The sequence below is a fragment of the Eubalaena glacialis genome, chromosome 2 (assembly GCF_028564815.1).
Source record: "Eubalaena glacialis isolate mEubGla1 chromosome 2, mEubGla1.1.hap2.+ XY, whole genome shotgun sequence".
Taxonomy (NCBI): Eukaryota; Metazoa; Chordata; class Mammalia; order Artiodactyla; family Balaenidae; genus Eubalaena; species Eubalaena glacialis.
In genome coordinates this window covers 123,739,784-123,760,385 of record NC_083717.1, presented here as the reverse complement: position 1 = coordinate 123,760,385, position 20,602 = coordinate 123,739,784, and positions in this window count along the sequence as shown.

Here is a 20,602-nt window from a genome sequence, read left to right as displayed (position 1 = left end):
CAAGTCCTGCCTTGTGTGTAGGCTGACAGCCACTGGTTGGTGGGACTGGTTCAAGAGGCAGCTGACTGCAGAACTCAGGAATGGCCTTGTCCACAGGTGGCTGTGGGCTCAGGGGATCTTAAGGCTGCCTATCTGCTGGTGGGTAGGTCTGTGTCTGCACCCAGTTAGTTGCTTGGCCCTAAGCATTCCAGCACTGGTACCTGTAGAACATTAGATCAGGACACGGCTGAGTCCTGGGGTTAATGAGCAAAAGGAAGATTCCAATATGGCATTTGCCGGCACTAGTATTCACGTGGAAGAAGGAGCTCCCCAAAATAACTGTTCCCAGCGTGAGCTGCAGGTGACTTCTGCCTCTCCAAGAGACTCTCCAGGATCAGGAGGTAGGTAGGACCCAGGCTCCTATCGAATTATTGCTTCTGTCCTGGGTTCTAGATCATGCAAGATTTTTTGTGTGCCCTTTCAGAGTGAAGCCTCTATTTCCTCCAGCCCTCTGGGACTCCAGAAAGTAAGTCCCATTGGCCTTCAAAGCCAAATGCTCTGGGAAATCATCTTCCTGGTGCAGGATCCCTGGACTGAGTATTTAATGATCAACATTAAATCACAGAATGATTATCATCACTAAAACTGAAAATGATCCCTGAAATTGGAGCTAAATATTATTTAGCTAACAAAGCACATGGGCAGCTATAAATTAAATAGTGATTCAAAATTTGATGAAAGTAACTGTTGCTATTAAACCTTAGATATGACCAATGTCAAACTGCTGTCCTCCCATTAGAGCAAGGCCACCCACCTCTTAAGTCCTCCCTCTATTTCAGCACAATACTTTATTAAATAAACAACAGATAAGACACACTTTACACACGTGTAATAAATAAATAACCCAACATTTTTAAGAGTCTAATACAGTAATTCCAGGGAAAATATATACTGCTTTATTTAAGTTTTTATTTCACATTAATAGACAGACATAACTTGGCATTTTGAAATATTATTTCTTATTACCAAATTGATCTTATCCATAAAAATACAAATGTGCATAGAAATAGTGTTGGATACTCTATATGTCTCTCAAAACTACTTCTATGGTGTAAAGGAGTTACAAACACAGTCAGCATATGGAAATGTTCAGTTTTGTTTTTCTGATCAAGGTTTGCTTCTAAACAAAGTAAAGACCATATGAAATGTGTGTTTGAGAATCATGGCCGTGTTCTTGGAAGGGAAAACTTGATGTCACTTCAGATCAAGACTGAAATGTTGGGCAACAAATGAAAAAGAAAACTAGAATCTCAGAGCCTATTCTCTCATTTCTTTTTCTTCTCCAGAGTGGACTGTTTCTTTTTAACTGCTATTAGCTCACACCACTCACAACACACATTTCAGTCAACCTTAAAGTTTGAAGATTCTTTGAAACATAGTAATTTAAAATTCATTAAAATGATATATTGCTCATTTATTCTTCCTCTGATCCCCTTGATATTTAGTTTATTTTGTCCTCTGGTTAACTCCATACATGGCTAATAGTATTGTATTATGTTCCTCTAATACCATTCTTATGTCATTATTACCCTGGCTCCTAATAATATTAGCCAAAATATTCTTGCAAACTCACCAGTCTCTGAGTACAATATAAATTTACATTCTTGTTTAATAACCCCCATCAAAGTGTCTCCAGCTATTTATGAGAGTCTCCTTACTTATAGTCAGGTATATTTCTGAAAGTGTCTTATTGTACTCAGGGATATTTCTTTCCTTCTAGCCTTCCCACCAGGTAGCCCCACTGCTGCCACTGCTGCTGCTGACCCTCCTAAGACTATGGCTCCATTTTTCACAGTGCTTCTCAACAGGAGACCACTACTATTACCACTGCTCTGGCATCAAGGTCAAAGTTAAAACTATCCTTTGAGTTACTTCATTTCAGGCCTGACATAAGCCCATTCCAATTCCCTACAACTGAGCAAAGACCAAGCCATACATTTAAGATACATATATGTGACTAAATCTTTGTGTAAAATGCAAGGTAAGTGCAACATATAGAATTACTTATAAGGACTACTGGATGTCACTACTCTCAGTGTCAACAGGCTAAGAACCTTCATTAGCAGACTTCACCAGGCCTTCTCCCCATCCATCTCCAATTCTGACACAATGAATTAAGAACCAGCTTACTCCCAACACTGAGATTACTCTGAGAATGTCTACAGTTCCAAGTCCAGAATGAAATAATCACAGTGATACAATAAGAAGACTTTTTTTTCTTTTGACAGGATTTAAGTTATCTCAGAACTTATCCCTGTTTCAAGAGACCCTCTTAGACGGTAGGGGGAATGTATATTCTTTTCAATGAAAGCCCATCTACCTTTTACAGGAGTATACTCTTATTTGGTTTTAAGAATATAATCACACTGGAATATAGAATATAACACTAGCAAATTCTGTATTTTTCAGTTTTTAAAATATCACTAACTATGGAACATCAACAATCCAAACCATATATGGCTATGCCAAGATGAAATCAGTTCCAAGGCATTTTCTCCAGTGGGCGCTGGGTAAGTTGAACAGAAAACTATCAGTATAGTCATAGTTTATACCAAGAAAATCTATACTTAATTTCTTAGTCTCTGACATCTTTATTCAGGTAACTTCAACCTCCCCTAAGAGTTATGCATGCTTTTCTCATGCATAACTAAAAGGCTTATGATGATAATTTTGCTTATATCTTTGAAACAGATCTTTTTCTATCTGCCATATCCATGGAGGGAAGCTAGAATGGGGTAATGATCAGTTTCAGCTGGGGCAACTCATGCAACAAGGTACCCACCACAGGACGTAGCTTCTAAAATTAACATCCTTAAGGTAGTCTTCCAGGCCATCCAAAAACTTCTTATCATGTAATTCATCAATATCTTACTATTTCTTTACATGCTAGCTAAGGAATCTTTATGATGCTGATCGCCACATCAGTCCTTTTATTTGATATCCTACCCTATCTTCTCCACAAGTCTATATTCTTCATTTCTTAAAAATACAAGACCAGCCAATGTTTGTTGGTTGCCTTTTCAGCACTTATTCCCCCTTCCCCTTCCTAATTGTTTCTTGTTTCCATTTGAGATGCATGTGCTTTGAAGGAATTTAATTTCTCTCCCCATGCAATTCTGAAGTTGTTTCAGGCACCAGAAGAGGGGTGCCTGAATGTAATACCAATATGTTGAGGAGGGCAGAGCCAAAAGATTGCAAAGACACAGAACCAGAACCTGATAACATTATGTACCTCGGGATTAATCTATTTTGAAAGCCAGATCTACCTTTGAATTCTTCTGTTACAGGAGCCAATTAATCCCCTTTGTTTTAAAAGCCAGTTGGACTTGAATTTTCTGTACTTGCAATGGAAAGTATATTATCTACTACACATGGTGTAAACCTCATCTTCTTCAAGAAGCCTTTTATTCTTTATCCCACCTGACTGTTTCTCTTCTACTTATCTTTTCCTCAGCTGTTAAGCAGCAGAGTAGTAGGGTAATCTGCAATAATCCACACTAATAGCAATTTAAATTACAAAAAATCGGTTTCAGTGCTTAAAATGTTCCTAATTAGATTACAAGCTTCTAAAGGCATAAAGAAATCTTCTGTTGCATTTATTTTTTTTTCCAACAGCCACATACTATTTTTCTCTCTAAAACACAAAGTTAGTAAATGTTGAATGCCAATAAATGCAGTGAACAGTGAAAACAGTAGGAAGTTGTTTTACAGATAATGACTTAGTAATATACATCTCATGATTAATAGACTATCTAACACACATGAAATTGCATTTGAGAGATATGGAAATTGCCCAGTCACTTAATCATTTCCTTCTTTAATTGATGTTAAAACTATAAATATTTAGCCTTTAATAGAGTTTCTTCCAACTCTATATTCATTGATTTCATCATTTAGCCTCAATATTTCAGTGACAACCTGCATAAGTATGGAAGAATAAAATGACAGGTGTAGACCCTAGCTAAACACAAAAAAATCAACTTGTAATTTTGCCACCTAACTTCACAAATTTCAAATAAACTGGAAGGGCAATTGGAGAAAGACAAATGAAGTACTCATAAGAAAATTTATGTACAATTGTCTAAAACTGTATGCCAACTGTATTAGCAAAAAAGACCTGTTAAATTAGCTCAGAATTTCAACAATTCTATTACCTACATGAATAAAACACAAGTGACTGAGAATGCTAATCCACAGACCTAAAGCCGGTGGTAACAGAGGGTGTTCTTCTAAGACCCTGTAATATTCCTTCATGAATTATTGCAATCATTGAATTGCTAAAGTGTGTTTGAATACTTTAGTATTTGTTTCCCAGATCAGAAATCAAATATACTGAAGTTTTGAAAAGCTAAAAATCGTTTGCTCTGCAAGCAACCAAATCTCTTTTAAAAACAAGGTTTTGCTCACCAAAGATCTGAGCAATTGCAGTTAGCCTTTCAACACTACTGTTTCTAACACATAGCTTCATGACAGATTATACTCCACCTTTGTGCATCATTGGTTTGTTTTGTTTCAGTCTGCTGTGCCACCTTCTATCACTAAAAGCATGAAAACCTGAATAAAATACTTCTGGAGTCTCCAGAGAGTTTATAAGGAATGGAAGACTGGTCTAGGAATTCATTCTAAGTATCACAAGTTGATAATTTCATTGGTGATAAAACTATCCATTAATACACGTGGTGAGGTATGGTCACGATGGTGGAGTAGGAAGACCCTAAGTTCACCTCCTCCCATAGTCACACCAAAATTACAACTATTTACAGACTAACTATGAGAACTTGAAGACTAGTAGAAATGATTATCTACAACTAAAGATATAAAGAAGAAACCAATGAGATGAGTAGGAGGGTTGGAGATGTGGTATAGTCAAGAGTGACACTCCCCTAATTAGGCAACCCACAAAAGGAAGGATAACCACAATTGCCAAGGATCTCCCCAAGGAGGCAGGGGTTTGAGCCTCACATTGACTCCCCAGCTTGTGGATCCTGCACTGGGAAGATGTGCCCTGAGAATGGCTCATTTTGAAAACCAACAGAGCTTGCATATAGGAAAGCCAGAGGGCTGTAGGAAACAGAGACCCCACTCTAAAAGGGTGCATGCAAAATTTTGCATGCTCTGAGTCCCAGCACAGAGGCAGTAATTTGAAAGGAGCCTAGGTCAGACATCTTGTTGATCTTGGAGAGCTTCCTGGAGAGGCACAAGGTAAATCCCCCTGAGGACATAGATGCTGGCAATTGCCATTTGGGGAAGCTCAATCTACCACAAGGACACTAGTACTGCAAAACATCTTTCCATAGTCCTCCCTCTAGCTTATAAATGCCAGTGGCTTACCTGTCTTACCAGTGAGCTGGCACCAGACCCAGGATGTCCTGATTCCCACAGGCAGCCACCCCAGGACTCATCCCCAGCCACCAGTGGAATGGCAGCAGTCCTGGGACTCCCTGGAATGTGTAACCCTACCCACAAGTGGGCCAGCAGCCACCACAAAAGGCAGGGCCTGGCAGCCAACCAGGCCAGGGGCCAGCCCCACCTACCAGTACATCAACAGTAGTTGGCCCCACCACAACAGAAGGGTCCACACAGCCCACATCGGGGCAGCCCTAGGGCATGTAGCTTTAATGATCAGACAGGAGTGTGCTGCTGGGCCTCAAAGGACATCTCCCACATAAGGACATTACTCCAATATCAGGAAACATAAGCAACCTAGCCAATATATAGAAACAAACACAAAGAACTAGGCAAAATGAGAAGACAGAGGAATATGTTACAAATGAAGGAACAAGACAACACCCCAGAAAAAGAGCTAAATGAAGTGGAGATAAGCAATCTACCTGATAAAGAGCTCAATGGTAATGATCATAAAGATGCTCAAAGAACTTGGGAGAAGAGTAGATGAACACAGTGAGAAGTTTAACAGAGTTGGAAAATATAAAGAAGAACCAAACAGAGCTGAAGAAAACAATAACTGAACTAAAAAATACACTAGAAGGAATCAACAGTAGACTAAATAATAGAGAGGAATGGATCAGCAAGCTGGAAGACAGAGTAGTGGAAATCATCCAAGGTGAACAGAAAAAAAAATGTTTTTTAAACAAAGATAGTTTAGGAGACCTCTAGGACAACACCAAGTGTACCAATATTTGCCTTACAAGGGCTCCAAGAGGAGAAGAGAGTGAGAAGGGTCAGAGAACTTATTTAAAGAAATAATAGCTAAAAATTCCCTAACGTGGGAAAGGGAATAGACATACAGGTTCAGGAAGCACAGAGACTCAAACAAGATGACCCAAAGAGGTTCTCACTAAGACACATTATACTTAAAATGGCAAAAAATAAAGAGAAAGAAAGAATCTTAAAAGCAGCAAGATAAAAGCAACAAGTTATGTACAAGGGAACTCCCATAAGACCATCAGTTGACTTTTCAGCAGAAATTTTGCAGGCCAGAAGGGAGTGGCATGATATATTCAAAGTGATGAAAGGAAAAAACCTACAACCAAGAACTCCACCCAGCAAGGCTATCATTCAGATCTGAAGGAGAGATGAAGAGTTTTATAGACAAACAAAAGCTAAAAGAGTTCAGCACTACTAAATTGACTTTACAGGAAATGTTAAAAGTACTTCTTGAAGTGAAAAAGAAAAGACCACAACCAAAAATATAAAAATTATGAAAGAAAAATATCATTGATAAGGCAAACATAAAGGTGGTAGATCAAACATGTACAGCTCATAGAAGCTTAAAAAACAAAAGTAGTAAAATCATCTATATCCACAATAAGTAAAGGATATACAAAATAAGAAGATGTAAAACATGATGTCAAGAATATTAAATGTGAAGGGAGAGGGAAGGTAGAAATTCAGGGTTGTTAGAATGTATTCAGACTTAAGAGATTAACAACTTAAAATAATTGCGTGTGTGTGTATACACACACACACACACACAAAGACAGAGAGAGAGGAAGAGAGAGAGTTATATATGAATCTCATTGATTCCCACAAACCGAAAACCTATAACAGATACACAAACACACACACACACAAAGAGAAAGGAATCCAAACGTAACACTAAATATAGTCATCAAATCACACAGGGAAGTGAGAAAAAGAAAAAGAAAGGAACAAGAAAGACTTACAAAAACAACCCCAAAGAATGAACAAAATGGCAACAAGTACATATCTAGCAATAATCACTTTAAGTGTAAATGGACTAAATGCTCCAATCAAAAGACAAAGAGTGGCTAAATGTATACAAAAACAAGACCCATACACATGATGCCTACAGGAGACTCATTTCAGATCTAAAGACACACACTGACTGAAAATGAAAGCAAGGAAAAAGGTATTATACGCAAATGGAAACAGAAAGAAAGCTAGGGTAGCAATATTTATATCAGATAGAATAGATTTTAAAATAAAGACTACAACAGGAGACAAAGAAGGATATTACATAATGATAAAGGAATCACAGGAGCACCTAAATACATAAAGCAAATATTAACAAACATTAAGGGAGAAATTGGCGGTAACACAATATAATAGGGGATTTTAATATCCCACTTACATCAATGGACAGTCCATCTAGGCAGAAAATCAACAAAATAACACTGGCCTTAAACAATACATTAACCAGATTGATTTAATGAATATATATAGAACATTCTATCCAAAATTAGCAGAATATACATTTTCAAGTACACATGAAACAGTCTCCAGTATAGATCACAAGCTAGGCCACAAAACAAGTCTCAGTAAATTTAACAAAACTGAAATTATATCAAGCTTCTTTTCCAACCACAACACAATCAGACCAGAAATCGACTACAAAAAAAAAAAAAAAAAGAAAAGCTGCACACAAACATGTGGAGGCTAAACATTATACTACTAAATAACAAATTGGTGATAGACATACAGGCCTAGCTCAGCAAACAAAAACATTCTCAAACAAACAAACAACCTGATTTTTCACATAAAGGAATTCGAAAAAGAACAACAAACAAAGCCCAAGTTAGTAGAAGGAAAGAAATAATAAAGATCATAGCAGATATAAATGAAATAGAAACTAAAAAAAAAAAAAAGAAATAGAAAAGATCAATGAAACTAAGAGCTGAGTCCTTGAAAAGGTAAACAAAATTGATAAACCTTTAGCCAGATGCATTGAGCAAAAAAGAAAACAGGCCCAAATAAGTAAAATCATAAATTAAAAATAAGTTACGACCAACACCACAGAAATACAAAGGATCGTAACAGATTACTACAAACAATTATATGCCAATAAAATGGACAACCTAGAAAAAATGGATAAATCCCTAGAAATATAAATCTCCCAAGACTGAATAAGGAAGAAATAGAAAATATGAACAGACCAACTACCAGTAATAAAATTCAATCAGCAATTTTAAAAAACTACTAAAAATACAAAAGTCCAGGACCAGATGTCTTCACAGTAAATTCTACCAAACATTTAGAGAAGAGTTAACACTTACACTGCTCAAACTATTCAAAAAAAATTGAAGAGGAAGAAATGTTTCCAAATGCATTCTGTGAGGCCAGCATCTCTCAGATACCATAACTAGAAAATGGCACCACAAATAAAGTAAATTACAGGTCAATATCACTGATGAATGTAGATGCAAAAATCCTCAACAAAATATTAGCAAACTAATTCAATAGTACATTAAAAGGACTATACACCATGATCAAGTGGGATTCCTCCCAGGGATGCAAGGATGGTTCTATACCTGCAGATCAATCAATGTGATATACTATATTAACAAACTGAAGAATAAAAATCATACGATCATCTCAATATATGCAGAAAAAGCTTCTGAAAAAATTCAACATCCATTTATGACAAAAACTCTCAATTCATAGTGGGTATAGAGGGAACATATCTCAACATAATAAAGGCTTTATATGACCAACCTACAGCCAACATCATACTCAACAGTGAAAATCTGAATGCATTTCCTCTAAGATAAGGAGCAAGAAAAGGATGCCCACTCTTGCCAGTTTTATTCAACATAGTATTGGAAGTCCTAGCCACAGCAATCAGACAAGAAAGAGGAAAAACAGAATCCAAATTGGGAAGGAAGAAGTAAAACTGTCACTATACGTAAATGACAGGATACTATATATATAAAATCCTAAAGACATCACTAAAAAACTATCTGAACTAATAAATGCATTCAGTAAAGTTGCAGAATACAAAATTAATATATGGAAATCTGTTGTGTTTCTATATACTAACAATGAACTATCAAAAGAGAAATTAAGAAAATAATACCATTTACAATTTTATCAAACAGAATGAAATACCAAGGAATAAACCTAACCAAGGAGGTAAAAAGTTGCACTCAAAAAATGATGACAGGAGGGAGGGGCAAGATGGCGGAAGAGTAAGACGCGGAGATCGCCTTCCTCCCCACAGATACATGAGAAATACATCTACACGTGGAACTGCTCCTACGGAACACCCACTGAACGCTGGCAGAAGACGTCGGACCTCCCAGGAGGCAAGAAAATCCCCACGTACTTGGGTAGGGAAAAAGAAAAAAGAAATAACAGAGACAAAAGAATAGGGACGGGACCTGCACCAGTGGGAGGGAGCTGTGAAGGAGGAAAGGTTTCCACACACTGGGAAGCCCCTTCGTGGGCAGAGACTGCGGGTAGCAGAGGGGGGAGGCTTCGGAGCCACGGAGGAGAGCGCAGCCACATTGGTGCGGAGGGCAAAGCGGAGATTCCCGCACAGAGGAGCGGTGCCGACCAGCACTCACCAGCCCGAGAGGCTTGTCTGCTCAGCCGCCGGGGCGAGCGGGGCCTGGGAGCTGGGGCTTGGGCTTCGGTGCTAGCCGGGAGGGAGTCCGGGAAAAAGACTGCAGCTGCCAAAGAGGCAAGAGACTTTTTCTTGCCTCTTTGTTTCGCGGCGCGCAAGGAGAGGGGATTCAGAGCGCCGCCTAAACGAGCTCCAGAGACGGGCGCGAGCCGCGGCTATCAGCGCGGATCCCACAGCAACAGGGACGCAGAGGGAAAAACGGAGAGATTCCCGCACAGAGGCTCGGCGCCGAGCAGCACTCACCAGCCCGAGAGGCTTGTCTGCTCACCCGCCGGGGTGGGCGGGGGCTGGGAGCTGAGGCGCGGGCTTCGGTCGGATCCCAGGGAGAGGACTGGGGTTGGCTGCGTGAACACAGCCTGAAGGGTCTAGCGCACCACAACTAGCCGGGAGGGTGCACGAGAAAAAGTCTGCAGCTGCCGAAGAGGCAGGAGACTTTTTCTTGCCTCTTTGTTTCGCGGCGTGCAAGGAGAGGGGATTCAGAGCGCCACTTAAACGAACTCCAGAGACGGGCGCGAGCCGCGGCTGTCAGCGCGGACCCCAGAGACGGGCATGAGACGCTAAGGCTGCTGCTGCCGCCACCAAACAGCCTGTGGGCAAGCACAGGTCATTCTCCACACCGCCCCTCCCGGGAGCCTGTGCAGCCCGCCACGGCCAGGCTCCCGTAATCCGGGGACAGCTTCCCCGGGAGAGCGCACGGCGCGCCTCAGGCTGCTGCAACGTCACGCCGGCTTCTGCCGCCGCAGGCTCGCCCCGCCTCCTCCGTGCCGCTCCCTCCCCCCGGCCTGACTGAGCCAGAGCCCCCGAATCAGCTGCTCCTTTAACCCTGTTCTGTCTGGGCGGGGAACAGACGCCCTCAGGGGACCTACACGCAGAGGCGGGTCCAAATCCAAAGCTGAGCCCCGGGAGCTGTACGAACAAAGAAGAGAAAGGGAAATCTCTCCCAGCAGCCTCAGAAGCAGCGGATTAAAGCTCCACAAATAACTTGATGTGCCTGCATCTGTTGAATACCTGAATAGACAACGAATCATCCCAAATTTAGGAGATGGACTTTGGGAGCAGGATATATTAACTTTTCCCCTTTTCCTTTTTTTTGTGAGTGTAGATGTGTATGCTTCTGGGTGAGATTTTGTCTGTATAGCTTTGCTCTCACCGTTAGTCCTAGGGTTAGGTCCGTCCGTTTTTTTTTTTGTTTGTTTGTTTTTTTGGCTTAAAAATTTTTTTTTTCCCTAATAAATGTTTTCTTAATAATTTTTTCCTTATTTTCTATTTTAAAAAAATTTTTAATAAGTTTTTTCATATTTTTTATTTTAAAAAATTAAAAAATTTTTTTTCTTAATAAATTTTTTATAAATAATTTTTTTCTTATTTTTAGTATAAAAAATTAATAAATCTATTTTTAAAAATTAAAAAAAATTTTTTTCTTAATAAATTTACTCTTAATAATTTTTTTTCTTATTTTTTATTATAATTGCTTTATTTTATTTTATTTTATCCTCTTTTTTTCTTTCTTTCCATTTTTTCTCCCTTTTATTCTGAGCCGTGTGGATGAAAGGCTCTTGGTGCTCCAGCCAGGCATCAGGGCTGTGCCTCTGAGGTGGGAGAGCCAACTTCAGGACACTGGTCCACAAGAGACCTCCCAGCTCCACGTAATACCAAACAGCGAAAATCTCTCACAGATCTCCATCTCAACATCAAGACCCAGCTTCACTCAACGACCAGCAAGCTACAGTGCTGGACACCCTATGCCAAACAACTAGCAAGAGAGGAACACAGCCCCATCCATTAACAGAGAGGCTGCCTAAAATCATAATGAGGCCACGGACACCCCAAAACACACCACCAGACGTGGACGAACCCACCAGAAAGACAACATCCAGCCCCATCCACCAGAACACAGGCACTAGTTCCCTCCACCAGGAAACCTACACAACCCACTGAACCAACCTTAACCACTGGGGACAGATACCAAAAACAACGGGAACTACGAACCTGCAGCCTGTGAAAAGGAGACCCCAAACACAGTAAGATAAGCAAAATGAGAAGACAGAAAAACACACAGCAGATGAAGGAGCAGGGTCAAAACACACCAGACCTAACAAATGAAGAGGAAATAGGTAGTCTACCTGAAAAAGAATTCAGAATAATGATAGTAAGGATGATCCAAAGTCTTGGAAATAGAATAGACAAAATGCAAGAAACATTTAACAAGGACGTAGAAGAACTAAAGAGGAACCAAGAAAAGATGACAAGCACAATAAATGAAATTAAAAATACTCTAGATGGGATCAATAGCAGAATAACTGAGGCAGAAGAACGGATAAGTGACCTGGAAGATAAAATGGTGGAAATAACTACTGCAGACCAGAATAAAGAAAAAAGAATGAAAAGGACTGAGGACAGTCTCAGAGACCTCTGGGACAACATTAAACGCACCAACATTCGAATTATAGGGGTCCCAGAAGAAGAAGAGAAAAAGAGGGGGACTGAGAAAATATTTGAAGAGATTATAGTTGAAAACTTCCCTAATATGGGAAAGGAAATACTTAATCAAGTCCTGGAAGCACAGAGAGTCCCATACAGGATAAATCCAAGGAGAAACACACCAAGACACATATTAATCAAACTATCAAAAATTAAATATAAAGAAAACATATTAAAAGCAGCAAGGGAAAAACAACAGATAACACACAAGGGCATCCCCATGGGGTTGACAGCTGATCTTTCAGCAGAAACGCTGCGGGCCAGAGGGGAGTGGCAGGATATGCTTGAAGTGATGAGGGAGAAAAACCTGCAGCCAAGATTACTCTACCCAGCAAGGATCTCATTCAGATTTGATGGAGAGATTGAAACCTTTACAGACAAGCAAAAGCTGAGAGAGTTCAGCACCACCAAACCAGCTTTACAACAAATGCTAAAGGAACTTCTCTAGGCAAGAAACACAAGAGAAGGAAAACACCTACAATAACAAACCCAAAACATTTAAGAAAATGGGAATAGGAACATACATATCGATAATTACCTTAAATGTAAATGGATTAAATGCTCCCACCAAAAGACACAGACTGGCTGAATGGATACAAAAACAAGACCCATATATATGCTGTCTACAAGAGACCCACTTCAGACCTAGAGACACATACAGACTGAAAGTGAGGGGATGGAAAAAGATATTCCATGCAAATGGAAATCAAAGGAAAGCTGGAGTAGCAATTCTCATATCAGACAAAATAGACTTTAAAATAAAGACAATTACAAGAGACAAAGACGGACACTATATAATGATCAAGGGATCGATCCAAGAGGAAGGTATAACAATTGTAAATATTTATGCACCCAACATAGGAGCATCTCAATACATAAGGCAAATACTAACAGCCATAAAAGGGGAAATCGACAGTAACACAATCATAGTAGGGGACTTTAACACCCCACTTTCACCAATGGACAGATCATCCAAAATGAAAATAAATAAGGAAACACAAGCTTTAAATGATACATTAAACAACATGGACTTAATTGATATTTATAGGACATTCCACCCAAAAACAACAGAATACACATTTTTCTCAAGTGCTCATGGAACATTCTCCAGGATAGATCATATCTTGGGTCACAAATCAAGCCTTGGTAAATTTAAAAAAATTGAAATCGTATCAAGTATCTTTTCCGACCACAACGCTATGAGACTAGATATCAATTACAGGAAAAGATCTGTAAAAAATACAAACACATGGAGGCTACACAATACACTACTTAATAACGAAGTGATCACTGAAGAAATCAAAGGGGAAATCAAAAAATACCTAGAAACAAATGACAATGGAGACACGACGATCCAAAACCTATGGGATGCAGCAAAAGCAGTTCTAAGAGGGAAGTTTATAGCAATACAAGCCTACATCAAGAAACAGGAAACATCTCGAATAAACAACCTAACCTTGCACCTAAAGCAATTAGAGAAAGAAGAACAAAAAAACCCCAAAGCTAGCAGAAGGAAAGAAATCATAAAGATCAGATCAGAAATAAATGAAAAAGAAATGAAGGAAACAATAGCAAAAATCAATTAAACTAAAAGCTGGTTCTTTGAGAAGATAAACCAAATTGATAAACCATTAGCCAGACTCATCAAGAGAAAAAAGGAGAAGACTCAAATTAATAGAATTAGAAATGAAAAAGGAGAAGTAACCACTGACACTGCAGAAATACAAACGATCATAAGAGATTACTACAAGCAACTCTATGCTAATAAAATGGACAACCTGGAAGAAATGGACAGATTCTTAGAAATGCACAACCTGCCGAGACTGAACCAGGAAGAAATAGAAAATATGAACAGACCAATCACAAGCACTGAAATTGAAACTGTGATTAAAAATCTTCCAACACACAAAAGCCCAGGACCAGATGGCTTCACAGGCGAATTCTATCAAACATTTAGAGAAGAGCTAACACCTATCCTTCTCAAACTCTTCCAAAATATTGCAGAGGGAGGAACACTCCCCAACTCATTCTACGAGGCCACCATCACCCTGATACCAAAACCAGGCAAAGATGTCACAAAGAAAGAAAACTACAGGCCAATATCACTGATGAACATAGATGCAAAAATCCTCAACAAAATACTAGCAAACAGAATCCAACAGCACATTAAAAGGATCATACACCATGATCAAGTGGGGTTTATTCCAGGAATGCAAGGATTCTTCAATATACGCAAATCAATCAACGTGATACATCATATTAACAAATTGAAGGAGAAAAACCATATGATCATCTCAATAGATGCAGAGAAAGCTTTCGACAAAATTCAACACCCATTTATGATAAAAGTCCTGCAGAAAGTAGGCATAGAGGGAACTTTCCTCAACATAATAAAGGCCGTATATGACAAACCCACAGCCAACATTGTCCTCAATGGTGAAAAACTGAAACCATTTCCACTAAGATCAGGAACAAGACAAGGTTGCCCACTCTCACCACTATTATTCAACATAGTTTTGGAAGTGTTAGCCACAGCAATCAGAGAAGAAAAAGAAATAAAAGGAATCCAAATCGGAAAAGAAGAAGTAAAGCTGTCACTGTTTGCAGATGACATGATACTATACATAGAGAATCCAAAAGATGCTACCAGAAAACTACTAGAGCTAATCAATGAATTTGGTAAAGTAGCAGGATACAAAATTAATGCACAGAAATCTCTTGCATTCCTGTATACTAATGATGAAAAATCTGAAAGTGAAATTAAGAAAACACTCCCGTTTACCATTGCAACAAAAAGAATAAAATACCTAGGAATAAACCTACCTAAGGAGACAAAAGACCTGTATGCAGAAAATTATAGGACACTGATGAAAGAAATTAAAGATGATACAAATAGATGGAGAGATATACCATGTTCTTGGATTGGAAGAATAAACATTGTGAAAATGACTCTGCTACCCAAAGCAATCTACAGATTCAATGCAATCCCTATCAAACTACCACTGGCATTTTTCACAGAACTAGAACAAAAAATTTCACAATTTGTATGGAAACACAAAAGACCCCGAATAGCCAAAGCAATCTTGAGAACGAAAAATGGAGCTGGAGGAATCAGGCTCCCTGACTTCAGACTATATTACAAAGCTACAGTAATCAAGACAGTTTGGTACTGGCACAAAAACAGAAATATAGATCAATGGAACAGGATAGAAAGCCCAGAGATAAGCCCACGCACATATGGTCACCTTATCTTTGATAAAGGAGGCAAGCATATACAGTGGAGAAAAGACAGCCTCTTCAATAAGTGGTGCTGGGAAAATTGGACAGGTACATGTAAAAGTATGAAATTAGAACACTCCCTAACACCATACACAAAAATAAACTCAAAATGGATTAAAGACCTAAGTGTAAGGCCAGACACTATCAAACTCTTAGAGGAAAACATAGGCAGAACACTGTATGACATAAGTCACAGCAAGATCCTTTTTGACCCAGGTCCTAGAGAAATGGAAATAAAAACACAAATAAACAAATGGGACCTAATGAAACTTAAAAGCTTTTGCACAGCAAAGGAAACCATAAACAAGACCAAAAGACAACCCTCAGAATGGGAGAAAATATTTGCAAATGAAGCAACGGACAAAGGATTAATCTCCAAGATTTACAAGCAGCTCATGCAGCTCAATAACAAAAAAACAAACAACCCAATCCAAAAATGGGCAGAAGACCTAAATAGACATTTCTCCAAAGAAGAGATACAGATTGCCAACAGACACATGAAAGAATGCTCAACATCATTAATCATTAGAGAAATGCAAATCAAAACTACAATGAGGTATCATCTCACACCGGTCAGAATGGCCATCATCAAAAAATCTAGAAACAATAAATGCTGGAGAGGGTGTGGAGAAAAGGGAACACTCTTGCACTGTTGGTGGGAATGTAAATTGATACAGCCACTATGGAGAACAGTATGGAGGTTCCTTAAAAAACTAAAAATAGAACTACCATATGACCCAGCAATCCCACTACTGGGCATATACCCTGAGAAAACCATAATTCAGAAAGAGTCATGTACCAAAATATTCATTGCAGCTCTGTTTACAATAGCCAGGACATGGAAGCAACCTAGGTGTCCATCATCGGATGAATGGATAAAGAAGATGTGGCACATATATACAATGGAATATTACTCAGCCATAAAAAGAAATGAAATGGAGGTGTTTGTAATGAGGTGGATGGAGTTAGAGTCTGTCATACAGAGTGAAGTAAGTCAGAAAGAGAAAAACAAATACAGTATGCTAACACATATATATGGAATCTAAGGGAAAAGAAAAAAAAAAAAAAAGAGGTCATGAAGAACCTAGTGGCAAGATGGGAATAAAGACACAGACCTACTAGAGAATGGACTTGAGGATATGGGGAGGGGGAGGGGTGAGATGTGACAGGGTGAGAGAGTGTCATGGACATATATACACTACCAAATGTAAAATAGATAACTAGTGGGAAGCAGCCGCATAGCACAGGGAGATCAGCTCGGTGCTTTGTGACCACCTAGAGGGGTGGGATAGGGAGGGTGGGAGGGAGGGAAATGCAAGAGGGAAGAGATATGGCAACATATGTATATGTGTAACTGATTCACTTTGTTGTAAAGCAGAAGCTAGCACACCATTGTAAAGCAATTATACTTCAATAAAGATGTTTAAAAAAAAAAAAATGATGACATTGATGAAAGAAACTGAAGACAATACAAACAAATGGACTAATTTACTATGCTCATGGATTGGAAGAAGCAATATTGTTAAAACAACTATACTTCCCCAGTCAATCTACAGATTTAATGCAATGGCTGTCAAAATATCAATGACATGTTTCACAGATCTAGAACAAATCATTTTAAACTTTGTTTGGAAACATAAAAGACCATGAGCAACCAAAACAATCATGGGAAAGAAGAACAGAGCTGGAGGAACTACACTCCCTGACTTCAGATTATACCACAAAGCTACATTCATCAAAACAGTATGGTACTGGCACAAAAACAGACACATAGAGCAATGGCACAGAATAGAGAACCCAGAAATAAACCTACTCACTTATGGTCAATTAATCTATGACAATGGAGGCAAGAATATACAATGGGAGACAGACAGCCTTTTCAATAAGTGGTGCTGTGAATACTTGACAGCCACATGTAAAAGAATGAAATCAGAACATTTTCTAATACCATATACAAAAATATACTCAAACGGATTAAAGACTTAAATGTAAGACCATAAAACTTCAAGAAGAAAACATATGCAGTATGCTCTTTGACATTGGTCTTAGCAATATTTTATTCAATGTCTCCTCAAGCAAGGAAAACAAAAGCTAAAATAAACATATGGGACTACATCAAACTAAAAATCCTTGGCACAGGAAAGGAAACTATCAACAAAATGCAAAGGCCACCTACTGAATGGGAGAAGATATTTTCAAATAATATATCCCATAAGGGGTTAATATCCAAACTATACAAAGAACTCATACAAGACAACATCAAAAACAAACACCCAATTTAAAAAATAGGCAGAGGACTCAAATAGACATTTTTCCAAAGAAGATATACAGATGGCCAACATGAAAAGATGTTCAACATCACTAATCATCAGGGAAATGCAAATTAAAAACACAATGAGATACCATCTCACACCTGTGAGAATGGCTGTCATCAAAAAGACAACAAATAACAAGTGTTGCTAAGTACATGAAGAAAAGGCAGCCCTCACGCACTGTTGGTGTGATTGTAAATTGGTGCAGCCACTACAGAAAACAGTATGGAGGCTCCTCAAAAAATTAAAATTAGAACTTCCATATGACCCAGCAATTTCACTTCTGGGTATTTACCCAAAGAAACAAAAACACTAATTTAAAAAGATATACACACTCTAATGTTCACTATGGCATTACTTACAATAGCCAAGATATGGAAGCAACCTAAGTGTCCATCAATAGACAAATGGATATAGAAGACGTGGTATATATATATACATATATACATATACACCCACCCCCCCCACACACATACACACAAAGGAGTGTTAGCCATTAAAAAAAAAATGAAATCTTGCCATTTGTGACAACATGGATGGATTTATTAAGCTCAGTGAAATAAATCAGACAAGGACAAATACCACATGCTCTCATTAAAAAATGAAATGAATGAACAAACAAAACAAAAACAGACTCAGATTGAGAGAACAAATGGGTGCTTGTCAAAAGCAGGGGGGTAGGAAGTGAAATAGCTAAAGGGGATTAAAAGGTACAAACTTCCAGTTATATAATAAATTAATTTACAGGGATGTAATATACGCCATAAGGAATATGATTAATAATATCACAATAACTTTGTATAGGGACAGATTGTTACTTAACTTATCATGGTGATAATTTCATGTGTACAAATTTCAAATCATTATATAGTACACCTGAATCTAACAGAATATTGTATGTCAATGATACTTCAGTAAAAAATATTTAAAATTTTAAAATATAAAAATCAATCAATAAAAAAATAAACTGTCCATTAAACATTTAAGTAATAGTGAATGTTTTTCACAACGCATAACTTAGTTTTTATTTTAGATTCCTCACTACAGAGATTGAATGTATTAGGTTAAATAGCTTAAAAGTCAAAATAAGCTTCCAAATGCTGATTTGAGTTTATAATTTACACATTTCTCTTCCCAGATTTTATACTGGATTTAATTCCATAGGCATCCTTTTCCTAATGAGTCTCAATTCAAAAAATATTAATTGAATATCTACATCGTGCATGATTTAAGCATAGCAATAAGGAGACAATGGTAAATAATACAACAGTTCCCTACTCTCAGGGAGCTTACTATCCAGTATGCAACTCAAATACATAAGAAAAGTAATTTCAGTGCAATTTGAGAAATGTCTTGGATGAGGAAGCTCAAGATTATATGGAAATACATGAAAGGGTAAGTATATTATCTAGGTTTGGCAGAATCACAAAACACATACTTCCCAGGGAAATAATGTCTAAATTAAGAACTTAATTTTGAGTAGAATTTAGGCAGGTACGTTGAGAAGAGTGCTCACACTGGAAGAATACTACAGGAAAAGAGAACAGCATTTGAGGACTGAAACAAGATTTTTAGGCAATAGTAATTTGAGATTTTGCCTAGTTCTGGATTTAAAATAAAAAAATGGGTAAACAGAAATGCAAATGCAAATTTTCTGACTTTTGAATTTTCAATATGGTACATGCCATATTCATCTCAGTAACCTAGAACATTCAGGGTCAGGGCCAGGGCTACAGATAAGCAAACTGGGGGTTGGATTTGGGGCTCTCCATTGTTTCACTGCATAAATTATACCTGTTAGTGTGGATTCTTTGGGATAGTTGTTCTAGTAGGTTACTATCTAAAAAGGAAAAAAATATGAATTAATTAACTTCCATTTATCACATATCACATATGTTACTTTATACTAGGCATTTGTTGTGAGTGGGCAGGTCATTCAGGAAAGAGAGAGATAGAAGAAAATTCACGATTAAGTGCCTACTACATGCCAGTGTATATTATATATGCAGTCTTATTTAATTCCAACGATTAAGGTTTCATTATTCATATGACATGTATGAGAATACTGAAGGTTGTAAGTTTTAATTACTTTTCTAATTAAACACATAAAATCTGTTATATATAGTAAAGTTTTAAATCATTGGAACACCAATGATGGACTAGTGAGGATAAGTAAGCCCGTTTATTGTGCAACCTTCAAGTAAACCATGTAAAGGAACTTCTTATGATGAGGAGGAAGGAAGCTTATGATATTCATCTGTATACTTTAGATGCAGGTTTGCACATGACTTCAATATAAAATTGTACAAGAATGTACCCTATCAAAGCCTCCATGTGCCGCACCCTATCCACACACGTGTGTTTATTTGATACATGCTCTCTACAAAACAAACTGCCTACTATAAAACAAATGAACACAAAATCTGTGAGCTCATGACATTATATCATGGACTGTGCTCTTATTGAAAATATTTTGTACTTATTTAACTTTAATGTTCATGAAAAAGACAAGAGGCATTAAAAGTGCTGTTTCCCAAATGGCTAGCAATTGATACAGTACCTTTTACTGTATATTCTTTCTTTTTATACTGCTTGAGAAATCGGTATTATTAGTAAGTTCTTTATATACAAGGTTCTACATGATGCACTATTCTTTTCACTGGTA